This window comes from Artemia sp. Qi Xiang Cuo, unplaced genomic scaffold, assembly GCF_049724085.1.
Source record: "Artemia sp. Qi Xiang Cuo unplaced genomic scaffold, ASM4972408v1 HiC_scaffold_2970, whole genome shotgun sequence".
Taxonomy (NCBI): Eukaryota; Metazoa; Arthropoda; class Branchiopoda; order Anostraca; family Artemiidae; genus Artemia; species Artemia sp. Qi Xiang Cuo.
In genome coordinates, this window is record NW_028300366.1 from 6,512 (window position 1) to 19,777 (window position 13,266).

At 35.9% G+C, this 13,266-nt stretch overlaps 1 pseudogene across 1 annotated transcript; it reads right to left on the reverse strand.

The window, feature by feature from the left end:
• Positions 1-468: 468 nt before the first annotated feature.
• Positions 469-12,915, reverse strand: LOC148938755 (arginine kinase pseudogene; annotated as a pseudogene). Its single transcript, XR_016143632.1, has 2 exons — positions 12,797-12,915; positions 469-653 (listed from the first exon to the last, which is right to left on the reverse strand). The product of XR_016143632.1 is annotated as an arginine kinase pseudogene (transcript).
• Positions 12,916-13,266: the final 351 nt, after the last annotated feature.

Sequence of the window (13,266 nt, forward strand, 5' to 3'; positions counted from 1 at the left end):
TTGTGCTATACTACTGTTGTCAGAATCAGCTCATTGCTGACAATTTTAGTAAAAACCAAGCACCTGCACTTATATTTGTGATCGTTTAATGTTTATAATGTATTGTGTAATGTTTTTAAATTCATCAAGTAGCGTGTTTGTTAAATAGTTACTTTTCGTCACTACCGCTTGAATAGCACCTACTTCAATAGCGCCCCCTCTTGCCCCCCAACAAAAATACAGTAGCTACACCCCTGTATGCAGAATAATTGTACCTAACACATTTTGCATGCAGACCCGCTATACTTTACCCCCCCCCCCCCCAATGCGCCAGTTTGGACCCTAAGGGTCTAGTGCCGCATCCTTTACCTTTACCATACTTTGTGATATTTCATTAGGATTGAGCGCCAGAGAAACAGGTTCTACTTAAATGAATCGCTTGAGTGTTGGCGGTATAATACATAAGTTACTAAAACAACAAACACTTACCTGATTGGATGACGTCAAGGAGGGTAGCTCCAAGGCTTGTCTTCAAGGTTTTAAGCTGATCAAAAACCTCACGAGTTAGGTATTTCTTGACAAGAGACTTGCAATCAGTAGCTGCCTGAAGTTTCTGGAATCCAGCTTCCAACTTTTCAAGTGTGCCAGCATCAACCATGGTGTCTTCAGAGAGTCTGAAATGGAATGTTATCAGGATTAAAGCATGAATTCAAGAGCCCAAGACAAGTCAGTGGCTAAGATTCTCAAAAAAAAAAAGAATAAAAAACTGAACCTGAACTGAACTGAACCCCTACTGAAACTGAACCCGTTGCTGCCTAACACAGGGAGCAAGCTTTGAGACTTGAAATTTGAGACCCGGTAAATTTATCAGACGGGCGTACCGTAATGGGTAACCAAAAAACTTAAAATCACGACCTCAATAAATCTTCTCATTTATTGATTCTACGAATAAAATAAAGCACACTTTGTCCGATATTTTTTGAAATTAATTAAAAAAACATTTCTACAAAATAAGTTTTTCAAAGAAAAGTAAAGAACTCCATTAAACCAAAAATGAGCAAAAATAAAATCAAATAATCTACCAAGCGTGAAACTACCACAAATCAATATCGATAAATAAATGAAACTCAAAACGAACAGAAATTACAATAAATAACCGAGTCAAACTCAAAACGAGCAGAAATTAACATGAGTAGGGCTCAAAACCCCTATGCCTTCCCAAGGCCAGAACATAATCTGCACTTTACTGCCTGATACCCCCTGAGTATGTCGGGTCCCCTTGTTAGATCCCATTTTTTCCAAACATCATGAACCGAATTTATACCATCTATATACGTGAAATCAAGTGTTGGTGGAACCTTAACTTTTTCGTCTAAACTCATAAATAGGCTATACTTGTCAAGGAACACGAAAACTTATGAACAAAATAATTTTTGAATCACGATAATGGGCAAAGAGCATAAGAATCTGAACACTATAAACTAAAAAAAAAGAGAAAAAAAGACGACAGTTGGCAATGAAATTTTATAACAAACGTGCAAGGGCGAAGGCCTGAGAAACCGGCCGTAGTGAGGAAGCTAGTGATGGGAGGCTAAATCTACGGATGGCGAAGAACCGAGCCTTTTCGTGAGGGCCAAAGGTCAGAGCTGTCAGAAAATTTCACTTAGGCTACTCTTATAACACACAGTTTTAGCTAAGTTCATCAAAGGTCAGTGTCCTTTGGATGAGGATAATCTCCCTACGGCCTAAATTAGCCTCTGAGTCAATTCCACTAAAGTTTCATTCGCCAAACTCAACTAGCCTAATTTCCAAGATAGCAAAAAGCCGAAAAGTCCCTTGTCTAGAATTTTACCCGATTCATCGAAGTTAGCACCATAATAAAATATTATTATATATTGCTTATGCGCAAAATAAATCAGTACAAATAAAGGTACTTTTCTGTTATAGCGACCCTACTCAGGAAGTGAAGTTAGGTTAATCCTAATGAAGAATTCCAAAACATAATGAAAATATAATACTTTGGAAACAAATTTAGGTAAAATTCTAGTTTAGCTACTTCTTGCTATCTTGGAATGGGGTTAGGGTAGGAATAAGAAACTTTCAGGGATGGGTCGGTCTACAGACTAAAGTATGTCATGGGAAGCTATTTTGAAGTACCTACCTCCACTCCTCTCTAGAAGGCCCTGACCTTTGATGACCTTTAAAAAAATTTGTGTTATAAAAGTGAAACCTTGCAAAATAGGTCTTCTGCTTAAATTAAGTACAAGAAAACAGTTTCCATCTTCACAACTTTGCTCAGTCCCAATTTCTGAGGTTTCAAAAATCTGTAAATACATTTCCTAAGTAAGAAAAAAAAAACTATTGATATGCCTTAAATTCTACTCAAATGACAGGAATTACATTTTAAGAACTAAAACCAGAGAAAAAGAAACTGATTTTAAGAAACTGAAATTAAGGTAAAATATTGTTTTGTCAGAATTTCAATAGGTATAGGACCTGTCAAGCATTCAAATTCCTAAGACTTGGAAATCAGAAGAGGGTTAACATAGAAGCTTGGCAATACCTTCCCAGAGTATGTTTTTGGTCCTGGATTCATTACTGAAAGTTACAGTTTTCCTAAAGCGGCGTTCACAAGCGTGTCTAGCTAGAATCCTATGTCTAGACACGTGTCTAGCCAGAATCCAATGTCTAGGTAACAACCGTTCACAAGTAAAATTCGGCGCTTAGCTAGACACGCTAGAAAAGGCGTTTGGCTAGACATTGAGTTCTAGCCTCTAGAACTCAATGTCTAGGATTTTCGATTACAGCCAATCAGAATGTGTCAAGACCCACTATTTTCATCATTTTTGTTTACATCTGTAAACTGAAATTAAACTTTTGTTTTCTCATTGTTTTTTTTTCATTTTAGGCAAATATACAACACCAGACATGATAATGAAGCACATTAAGGCAATTGTTTTGCTTATCTCATCCATTAGCTTGTGACAGTAAAAATAGGTATTATAATATTTGAAAGTTTCGCCCGCATAAGCTCTGTTGATTGGCTAGAAATGACAATTTGAAACTAAATTTGTAGTTTTAGCGAAGCACCGAATTTTACATGTGAACGGTCGTTGCCTAGACATTGGATTCTGGCTAGACACGTGTCTAGACATGGGATTCTAGCTAGACACGTTTGTGAACGCCGCTTAACCTAACCCCTTTTCAACATAGAAAAAAGTAGCTTAACTAGAATTTTAGGCTACCCAGGTAAATATTTACCAAATCATATTATTGAGTTACGACTAAAGTGAATACATCACTCGATGCCTTTTTTTATGCTCTTTACGAATATAGTAATCATTTCTATTGAAAATGAATTTCAGCCCCCCCCCCCTATATATGCCAACTCAGGGTTAGGTTAAGTTAGGTTGTAGAAATATATGCCCTGAATTGGCATATATAGGAGGGGGGGCTGAAATTTATTTCCGATAGAAATGATTACTATATTCGTAAAGAGCATAAAAAAAGGCATCGAGTGGTATGTTCACTTTAGTCGTAACTCAATAATATGATTTAATAAATATTTACCGCTACCCAAACTTGAAACTTGGGCTATATATTTGCACACTATGGGGGGGGGGGGGTAAAGTATAGCGGGTCTGCATGAAGAATGTGTCAGCTACAATTATTCTGCATATTATTATGAAACAAGAATTTTTTTGTAACTTCACGCTGTCCAAATACTTTACCTTACCCTCTAATGTGCAAATATATAGGCCAAATTATGTAAGTCTAATGTATTCTCTCAGCCGCCACTTGTTTCTCACTTAGCATAAGCTAATTGTCTCATACAGACAGCTGAAAAACCAGTTCTAGTTTTGCTCTCGAGTTTTACACAGCGTAATTCTTGAGTTGGGTCACTATAACAGAACAGTACCCAAATAAACAATGCTCAATGTTGCACTGATTTTACTTCAAAGAAAATGAAGACAAGGTCCGGTAAATTTCTACCAAATCATATTATTGACTTGCGCATAAAGTGAATATACCACTCGATGCCTTTTTTTTATTCCTAACTCAATAATATGATTTCGTAGATATTGACCTATATTTCTACAACATAACTTAACCTAACCCTGAATTGGCATATATAGGGGGGGGGGGTAAATAATTATTATTATTATTTAATAATCATAGAAATGATTATTATACTCGTAATCAGCATAAAAAAAGGCATCGAATGGTGTATTCACTTTATTCCTAACTCAATAAAATGATTTGGTAGAAATTTACCCAAGGTCCTTCAGACTAAGAGCAAAATCTTTTAGGCCTAGGCTATTTAAAAAGAACGAAGGTTCGACAAAATCGATACGTATATAAATGTAACAGTCGAATACAGCTACTCTCAACTTACTCTACAAATAAATAAGAAACATATAGCCAAAGTATCCTTAAAAAAAAATTCCACTGATGTAATAAAACAATCGAAAACTTGCCTTGAACAAAATTAACCTTTCAGACAAGCTCAAGAATGAACAATGATTTTAACCAAGTGCTATCGGAATTTATTAAAACTGTTCTCCGGTGGAGTCATTACACGTCACAGCCGAACAGGCCAATGAGAAGCAGTTTTCCGGGAAAATGAGAATCGATACATTCCAACAGAATGCATGGATCTTTTCCCATAGATTCTAGGCAAAAGAATCAAATAGAATTGGAGATGATACTTTATAACATCTCAGCAACAAACTTTAAATCTAATTTTATTGAAGTGAGAAAATAAATAGTTTCAGGAATAGTATGCTGCGTAAAAGATGTAGTCTAATTTATTTGGGTACAAACTTTCCATCCCTCTGGAGGGCCCAAGGCACTGAACTTTCAGCTTAATCAGACCACAAGAAAAGGTACTGACCACGAGCACCATTAGAATATTTTCCAAGGGATGGGGAGTGCTAAAAGGAGTTCTGTTTTCGCCAAGATTTATATGGGAAGGTTTCTCATTTTCTTATTTTTATACATTTTTTAATGTCTTCTTGTTTCCCAATGGGTGCTATTACCCCCTCTCCCCCCCATCTGACATCAATGATGCTTACTCTGACAGTAAAAATGAATGCATAATGGCAAACTCTTTCAAGCTTCTTTTTAATTCTTGGCCATTCCAAGCAGTATCTTAAGGAATCTATCTTTGTTAAGCAGAAAGGTCGTGATACATGGAAACTCATTATAACTGAAATAGGCAAGCATGCAAGAGGTGGTGGAGCTACAGATCCGTATCCCTCCTAAAAAATCCTCCCGAATCTATAGAATAATTTCTAATTTTTTCATTTTTGTAACTTTTTCTACCCCCCCCCCCCTCGAAAGCAAAATCCTGTGAATGAGCTCGATCACCTATAAGAGAAGGAAAGGATATATTTTTTTTTCCTAAGGAGTGTAAAGCAAATACTTTACGGAAGGGTCAGATTCTCCATGAAAACCAGGAAAATCAGGGGCAATAAAATGCTTGGAATTTTTTTTTTGGGTAGGGCTGCATCCCTCATAACAAGTGGGCGAGGCGGGGGGAAGGGTACGAAACTCAATATAATAAAAAAAAAAGCGGAAGAATTAGACGGAAATAACATATTATTTTACAAATACAACTACATAAAAGTATTTTATGCTTTAGATTCTTTGCACTCGAATTATGGCCCTACATTCGTGCACATAAACACACACACATACATCACACTTTTGCTTGTTTATTTTATATTGCAACTATTCCAGAAAGAAACATCCTTCATTATTATACCACACCCCGGTTTATAGTCACAGCACAATTCAAATCACAGTACGCTATTTTTTTTTTTTTTCTTTTTTTTTTTTTTTTTTTTTTCCAAAACACTACTAATATCACTGTTAAATTTCCCCGACACTTATTCAGCATATTACGGTAAAGCAATTCTAATGCTTTCAAACGATTCACTTTTTTTTATCAGTATAAAGGCTATTTCTCAATAAGTATGGAAGAATATTTCAACATTTTTCACAATAAAAAGTAACAAACGCCGACTTATCAGTAAATTTTCGTTAACAAAATGTTAGTCTGCTCACAGGTCAAAAAGAACTCGGTCTCCCAAATGACATTCTAGTCACGTACCAAGGGTCAAGTTCAACATGTAAATCGTCAGGGAATATTTGCTGAGCAACAAAGGAACAAAATAAATCTTTGAATTAACTATAAAAGTAGTTCTGTAATTTAATTTCTCTTTCTTTCACACTTTTTATTTGTGATTTTTCAACCTGCTACATCAACAAAATCTTCTCAACGTTACCACCTGAGACAGGGGCACCCATTCACGAAAATGCAGGGGAGGGGCGTAACGATGGGGAGAGGCGATCCCACCAACATCCTCAGCTTGAGGCAGACATGCTAGCGCATATTCCTCGTCCACCTTATGCTGCAACAAGTTTCAGATTTGGTCACCTCCCAAGAAATCCTCGAAGATCTGAGATTTTTCTTTTTTATACTAAGAATTACGAGAATTATTCAACCTGCATTAGGTTTCCACAACAACCGATATTAAAACCGTACAGTTAGGCTATTGCAGAAATTAATAAAAAGCGAAAATATGTTTTTTTCCAGGAGAAATGGTGTTGCCAATATAATAGAGATGTTAGCCAAGTGAATCTCCCCTCCTCTTTTCTACCCCTTTTTAATTGAAATTTGCTGTGTAAAGTTTATTTTGTTGAATTTTTAAAATCAAATTGTGTATGTTATATTCTAATTATGTTATATTTTACTGTGTCGATCATTTGATGTGTATTTGAACATTTTATATGTGTTGACTATTTGACACAAAGCCAAAGGGATCCGAAAAGCAGCTTATGGTAGGGAAGAGATCCGAAACCGTATCACCGCAATCGAGCAGCTCCAACCTCTTTTGGCCTGGTCGATTTTCGTGGGGATACATCTGACCACCCCTCCCTATGAGCTGGACCGGTTTGCACCTTACCCATGATTTTCGAAAGGTAAAAGACCTCTCTACGAATGTATTCGGTACAGTCATAGAAAATATTAAATGCACTAGTTGTATTACTCATTTAATCTCCAACCTCTGAAATCGCCTCGAAGCTTCAAAAATGGTTCCAGAAAAATGCCTAGCAAAAGTACCAATCCCGCAAAGCGAGCTCTTTAATCCATTATATACATGTAAATATACTCTTCTAACCGCAGATTTCGTTTACGATTCGATGTGATACTCGCTGTCGCTTGTCTTCCAACCGCAGATTATCGTTTTCTTTTTTATTTTAAGTCATAGGGTGACAAATAAACAATTTCCGTTAAATAAACGTGAATGTGACGTCATTTTATTCTTTAGTTTTAAGTCATATGGTGGCAAATCAGTAACTTAAATTGATTTAAGAAATTCTGGCGTGAATTTAATTCCTCCTTCCTGTTTATTCTTCACATACACTGTGTTTGGGGCCATTTGTCATCGTGTATAACTTCACATGCGTCATATAATACCAAAAACGATACGACCACCTTTGGAAAAATGACGTAATTTGCTCTTAAAACACAAATGAATGTGACATCATTCGCATGCAAAATGTTTTTTTTTCAAAATCAAGGCTCACGACCTACCTAGATCGTTTTTCATCCCAGAAAATCTCACGTAAACGGAAATGTTGCACAATGAAATCTGCGGTTACAAGACAAATCAAAAGTACAATGGAATGAGATGTATTATTTAGCGACACTCAAAAAGAAGTGAGCAAAATTAATGCTAAGATCATCGATCACCTCCCAGGTGGACATAAATCCTATAAAAGTTATGTGTCTGTAAAGGATAAACTGGAAGGAGGAATTGAATTCACGCCAGAATTTCGTAATTCAGTTGAATTGCTGGGAAAAACCTAGAAAAGAAGTTTTTTGTATATGTGGCGTCATACAATATATACAAGGTGACAAATTAATCCGAACAGCTAAAGCAAAATGCATGGAAAAAATGGGCGAGGTAATGATGAACAAAAACGAAGAAAAAACGAGATTTGTTGTTAGAAGGCACGTGACAGCAATGCTCACAACGAACCACAAGTAAGATGGAGAACAAAATCTGCGGCTAAAACAAGCGACAGCAAGGGTCACATCAAATCGTAAACAAAAATTTCGCGCAACGGAATCTGCGGTTAAAACAGAAGCAACAGTGAGAGTCACAGCTAACACCAGGAGAACACAAATCATATAAAATGTGTAATTCTCTGAAGGATAAACAGGAAGGAAGAATTGAATTCACGCCAGAATCAATTAAAATTCCTGATTTGCCACCTCAGGGCTTGAAACTAAACAATAGCACGATAACTATGCTAATTGCTTTGCCTCCTCACTCTAAAACTTGCAAATTAAGCATTCTCAATATTGCATGATTTACGCCCTGGGAAATTTAATTTAGGCTATTGGACGTAATTACCCAATAACAAAACTACATCAATAGAGAGCCAAATATTTTATGGCCATGAAAAGGGAAGTGTTCCTCCTCCTCACTCTAACACTTGTAATTGTAACATACACGCGGTTACTTAGGATTTACGCTCGGCAAAATTTGTAGAAGTTGCGTAATTAACTAATGATTAAATTACGTCAATTAAAACGAACCAACATTCTAAAATGAAGGGGCATTTTGGTATCTTGGAAAACAGTTGTTAGATAAGTAAAACTTTCTTTGTTGGGTCCAGGCCTGAAACATACCTAAGAAACCACTTTTAAGCAACTATGTCTGCCTTTTCCTTGTTTATATGGCTAAAAAAGTCTGGTAATATTACAGTTTATTATAGCATCTTCTGAAGAAAACATTTAGAAATTTTTTTAAGACAACAAACAGAACTCCTTTTAAGAGATAATCTTGACAATCATTCATTTAAACAAATAAACAATCACATCAAAAGGTTAAGCTGATTAAGATTTAACCAAACAAGAAAAAGAAAAAAGAAAGGATTCTTAAAACAACAGTTTTTTTTAATTTAACAGTCAAAACAAAATAGAACATGAAAAAAATCTTTTCATACAAAGATCAAGTAAAATACGTTTATACTCAAGGGTACCCATATCGTTGAGTTCTGGAGAGTTTCAGCCCCAAAATTTTTAATCCGCATGATTGAAAGTGAACCTTCTGCCCACCTCAATTTTGTTCACAAAAATATAGATGGCACCTATAGTGACAGGGGCGAGTCTCCAGCACTTTTATTGGGGGGGGGGGGGTCAAGAGGGGTCCATATCTGGATAGTCAAAGGGCATGGTATGTATAATATTTTTTTCTCCACATTATTGGGGGGTAACAGCGCCCCCTTGCCACCCCCAAACGACGCCCCTGCATAGTGACTAAACAATCTCCTGCAGGCGGTACAAAATCAAAGAGTTAGGAAAAAGTGTCAATATTTAATAAAATAACAATTGATGACATCATAGAATATAGGAACAGGAACTGAACGTTATATATTAACAATGGAGTTTCCTTTGACTGTGTATTTGAATTAAAATCAAGTTGCCATCATGCTATTGGCCAATTGGAGACAAAGCCAAGACAGGTAGTCTGAGTGAGAGACAAAGCTGGCATAAGCCTTTTCCAGAATTGTATATAAAATGATTTTATTTTCACTTGTTGTTAGATCATCCATCCTAGGGTAGTGGGAAAGTCTTAACACCGAAGGTGTGTCAAGCATGACCACCATAAAATCGTCAGGATCATCAGCTATAAAAAATAGCATCAAGCAGAGACAATCCGAGGATTTACCTATTGATACGGGTCTGAAAATTATCTCCAACAAATGCTTGAATCTAAATGAGTGTTTTGTAGATAAATACTTAAAACTAGTAAGTTAGAATAGCATTTAAAAATAAAAAGTAAAACAAAACAAAAATCATCACATTACACGTGAAATAAAGACAATACCTTGCACTACTCCTTGGCCAGTTGGTTAAATGGCTCTTATGTTAAAATTTTCTTTTAAAACCAACAAACTAGAATAACGGGTGAAAAGATAAAACGACATCCAATAAAAACCCGATAATTTTTTTTTTCAGCATAAAATTTTCATGGTAAAGGATATTGTCTACCGTTCTCCCTGATTGCGTCATTGCTATAAAATTATAGTTGCAATTTAGTGAATCTTGCAGTTTAAGATCACATTAAGAAAAAAAACGAAAAATATTCCTAGATATCAAAGTTGATCAAGGAATCTCAAGACGAAACTTAGACCCCATCTAGCATTCCTGCTCATTAACGTACACAATCTTGCTTCTCACAATCCTTTGCAGTGATACAAAATGAATTCCTTAGAAAATTCGAAGAGCGAGATGTACAGTAGAACATTAAAGCTTTGCTTAATTTTACTCCCCCTTTTCAACACATTAGACACCCTGTGTAGCCAGCACATAATGAAACGGGAATCGAAGACGGTTTCGGAAGAATCAGTAGTACTAACTGAAGATGCTATGATGGTTCTCCTGTGCTTCTCTATCGCTTTAAGTTACGAAAATTGGAATGCAAAAACTGTCATCAAAACTATATATAAGGAGTATTTTCAAAATTTCTTGCGTCTTGCAATGCTTTTGACACCAGCGGCACAGGTTATGCTGCAAACCAAACTAAAATTTTTTGCCTTATCTCGCATAGATGCACCGATTTTTGATTTGACTTCTCAGCTAAAAATAGTGACAACTGGCTTATTTAGTCTCTTCATATTGAAACATAGACTAAGGCTAGTGCAATGGATGTCAATACTTCTTCTTCTCTTAGGTGTTTCACTTATTCATTTTGGGGGAAATCCTCGCAGAATTCTTGAACTTGATGGTGCCACGGCCGAAGGATTGATTGCAGTTGCCTGCATATGTATAATATCGGGATTGTGCGCTGCATTGTCTGAAAAACTGAACAAGAGTGTTTGCAACATATGGATCAGTAACATGGTAATAAATCTCATGGGTTTATTACTCAGTGTCGTCATTAGGTCAATGACGATATTATTACGAATAATCGACAAAGACGCAAATCCTACTGGTGATAAGCCAGAGATGAGATTCTTTGAAGGATTTGATGCACATGTGTGGGGCGTGATAATAATAGGCAACATTAACAGCTTACTCATTGTGCTCATCCTCAAGGAAGGGGATAGCATTCTTAAATGTTTCTCAAATTCATCATCTATAATTTTAACTTGCCTAATATCGATTTGCTTTTTTAGCACGGAATTGACAAAAGAGGTAGTGTGTGGAGCTTCAATAATAATATTTTCACTACTTTTATACTCTTTTGACTCTTATTGGTCTTCTCGCGCTTCCAAAGACAAAGAAAGGCATCATGGAGAAGATAAACGTGAAGACAAACAAGATTAAAGCTTGCAATTCCTATGCGGTTGCAGCACTTGTTACACCTTACGAAATCCTGCGTTGGAGCTGCATAATATTTTAATTGCTAAATGGATGATAGACTGCAGTTTAGTACTCCAGACTTAAATCACCCCCACACTAATTAAAATACCTCTACGATTCTGTTTAGATATTCTTTGGCCATTGGAAACGACAAAAAAATTGATAGAAAAGCTGATACACAAGGAGGATTTTAATTTGGAAGAATTTACTGGGAACATATAAAGTTGAGAGTCAATACAATTTTTGAAAACAAGCTTGTCGTAAACATGAACTAAAATAAAAAAAAGCAAGATTTTTCAAAAATTTATTCCAAGTTTCTCGGCACTTGATTTTTTTAAAATAGACGATCAGTAAAATAATAAGCGTTAGTTTTTAGTTGTTTTATTTACGGTGTCACCAACACTTAGAGATTAACTAAGTGACTTTTTTTCTCACCAGTTTTTGGCATGTCTCAGTTATTCTCGTTTTGACGGTTTTGCTTTCTCATTCGTGATATTTTTTCTTGCCAGTTTTTAGTATGTCCCAGTTATTTCCAATTGCCAACATCTTTTCGTTATAGGAATTCTGAAAATCCTAGCGGTTGAATATCCTTTCTTGGTTCAAGATTGAAAAGGCATTATAAGTCCCCCCCCCCAAAAAAAAGAGAAAATAGTTGTTTTTCTATTTACTATGTGACGAGTCACAACGAGAAAATAACACTCAAGACATAAATAAAAAGTTCAGTATTTATTGTCGTCAAGACAAAATTTCAATTATAAAACCTTAATGAGAAAATAATTTCCAAAATCAGATACAACTCTAAAAGCGTTATCGGCCAACCTTTGAATTTCAACCGTAAAGGGCTGGGCACACGTAGCTGATTTCGGGAACCGATTTCAGCATCAGTGACAAACGATAGCGGCAATAAAAATTGGTTGAAAGAAAAATTTATTACGCAAGATTTTCAAAATAAAAAATCATGGACACAAATAGTCAACTGGAGTTTATTAATAGTTGCATAATTGATCTTAGCTTAATTTTCAGTTTAGTTCTCAGCTCAGTAGCGGGGTCTTTCACCACAAACATCTCTGGCTGACTGTTTATTTGTATCCGTATTTTTTTTGTGATGATCATGATGAAAATCGGCGCCGAAAACTAGAAAATTTTTCAACCTTAAATTGACGCTGATTTCTTTTAAAATCGGTGCTGATTTGGAAATCAGTTCCCGAAATCAGCTACGTGTGTCCAGCCCTTAAATGAATATCAATATTAAGATAGATGGGTAGGTACCTCGAATGAAATTTATTTGGAAGGTGGATTACAATTAAACCACACCTTTGTTCACACTATAACAGGTCAAATTGCTTTAGCGCAAACCTTTGTTCAAATTAAGCCATGCAAAAAGAGCGTAAAGAAGCATATGGGAAGATACTGCAGCATAGGTGTTTTTACCTAGAATTCAAAATTTGTCCGAGACTAGGTTCATTGATGTAGAGATAACCTCCAAAAGACAGTAGAATACCCAGCATAGCCAAACCGAACGTATGATGTTCCATTTCACAACAACAGGCAATCCTGCCAACCAAAGAAAACGAACTTGTTTTCAACTTGGCACCAACAAAACCTAGGCAAATATAGATGGTCAAATATTTCTAGATGCCTGACACTTCGAGTCCAAGTGTCTATTCAATAAAAGTTTTCTGGAGATGAGACGATGAAAGGACTGTTAAAATAAAGGAAATCACTTGCCAAAATAATAATTCCGAGGAATCAAAAGTACGGTCACACAGTAGGAACCAGTTCTTGGGAAGCTAGCCTAAAACTTGGCAAGTCATCTGTTGCAAATAAAAATCAATAAAAGATAGGATATCAAAATATTCTAGGGGATTAACTCTTTTAAAGTAGTCAGACTAATGTATTTT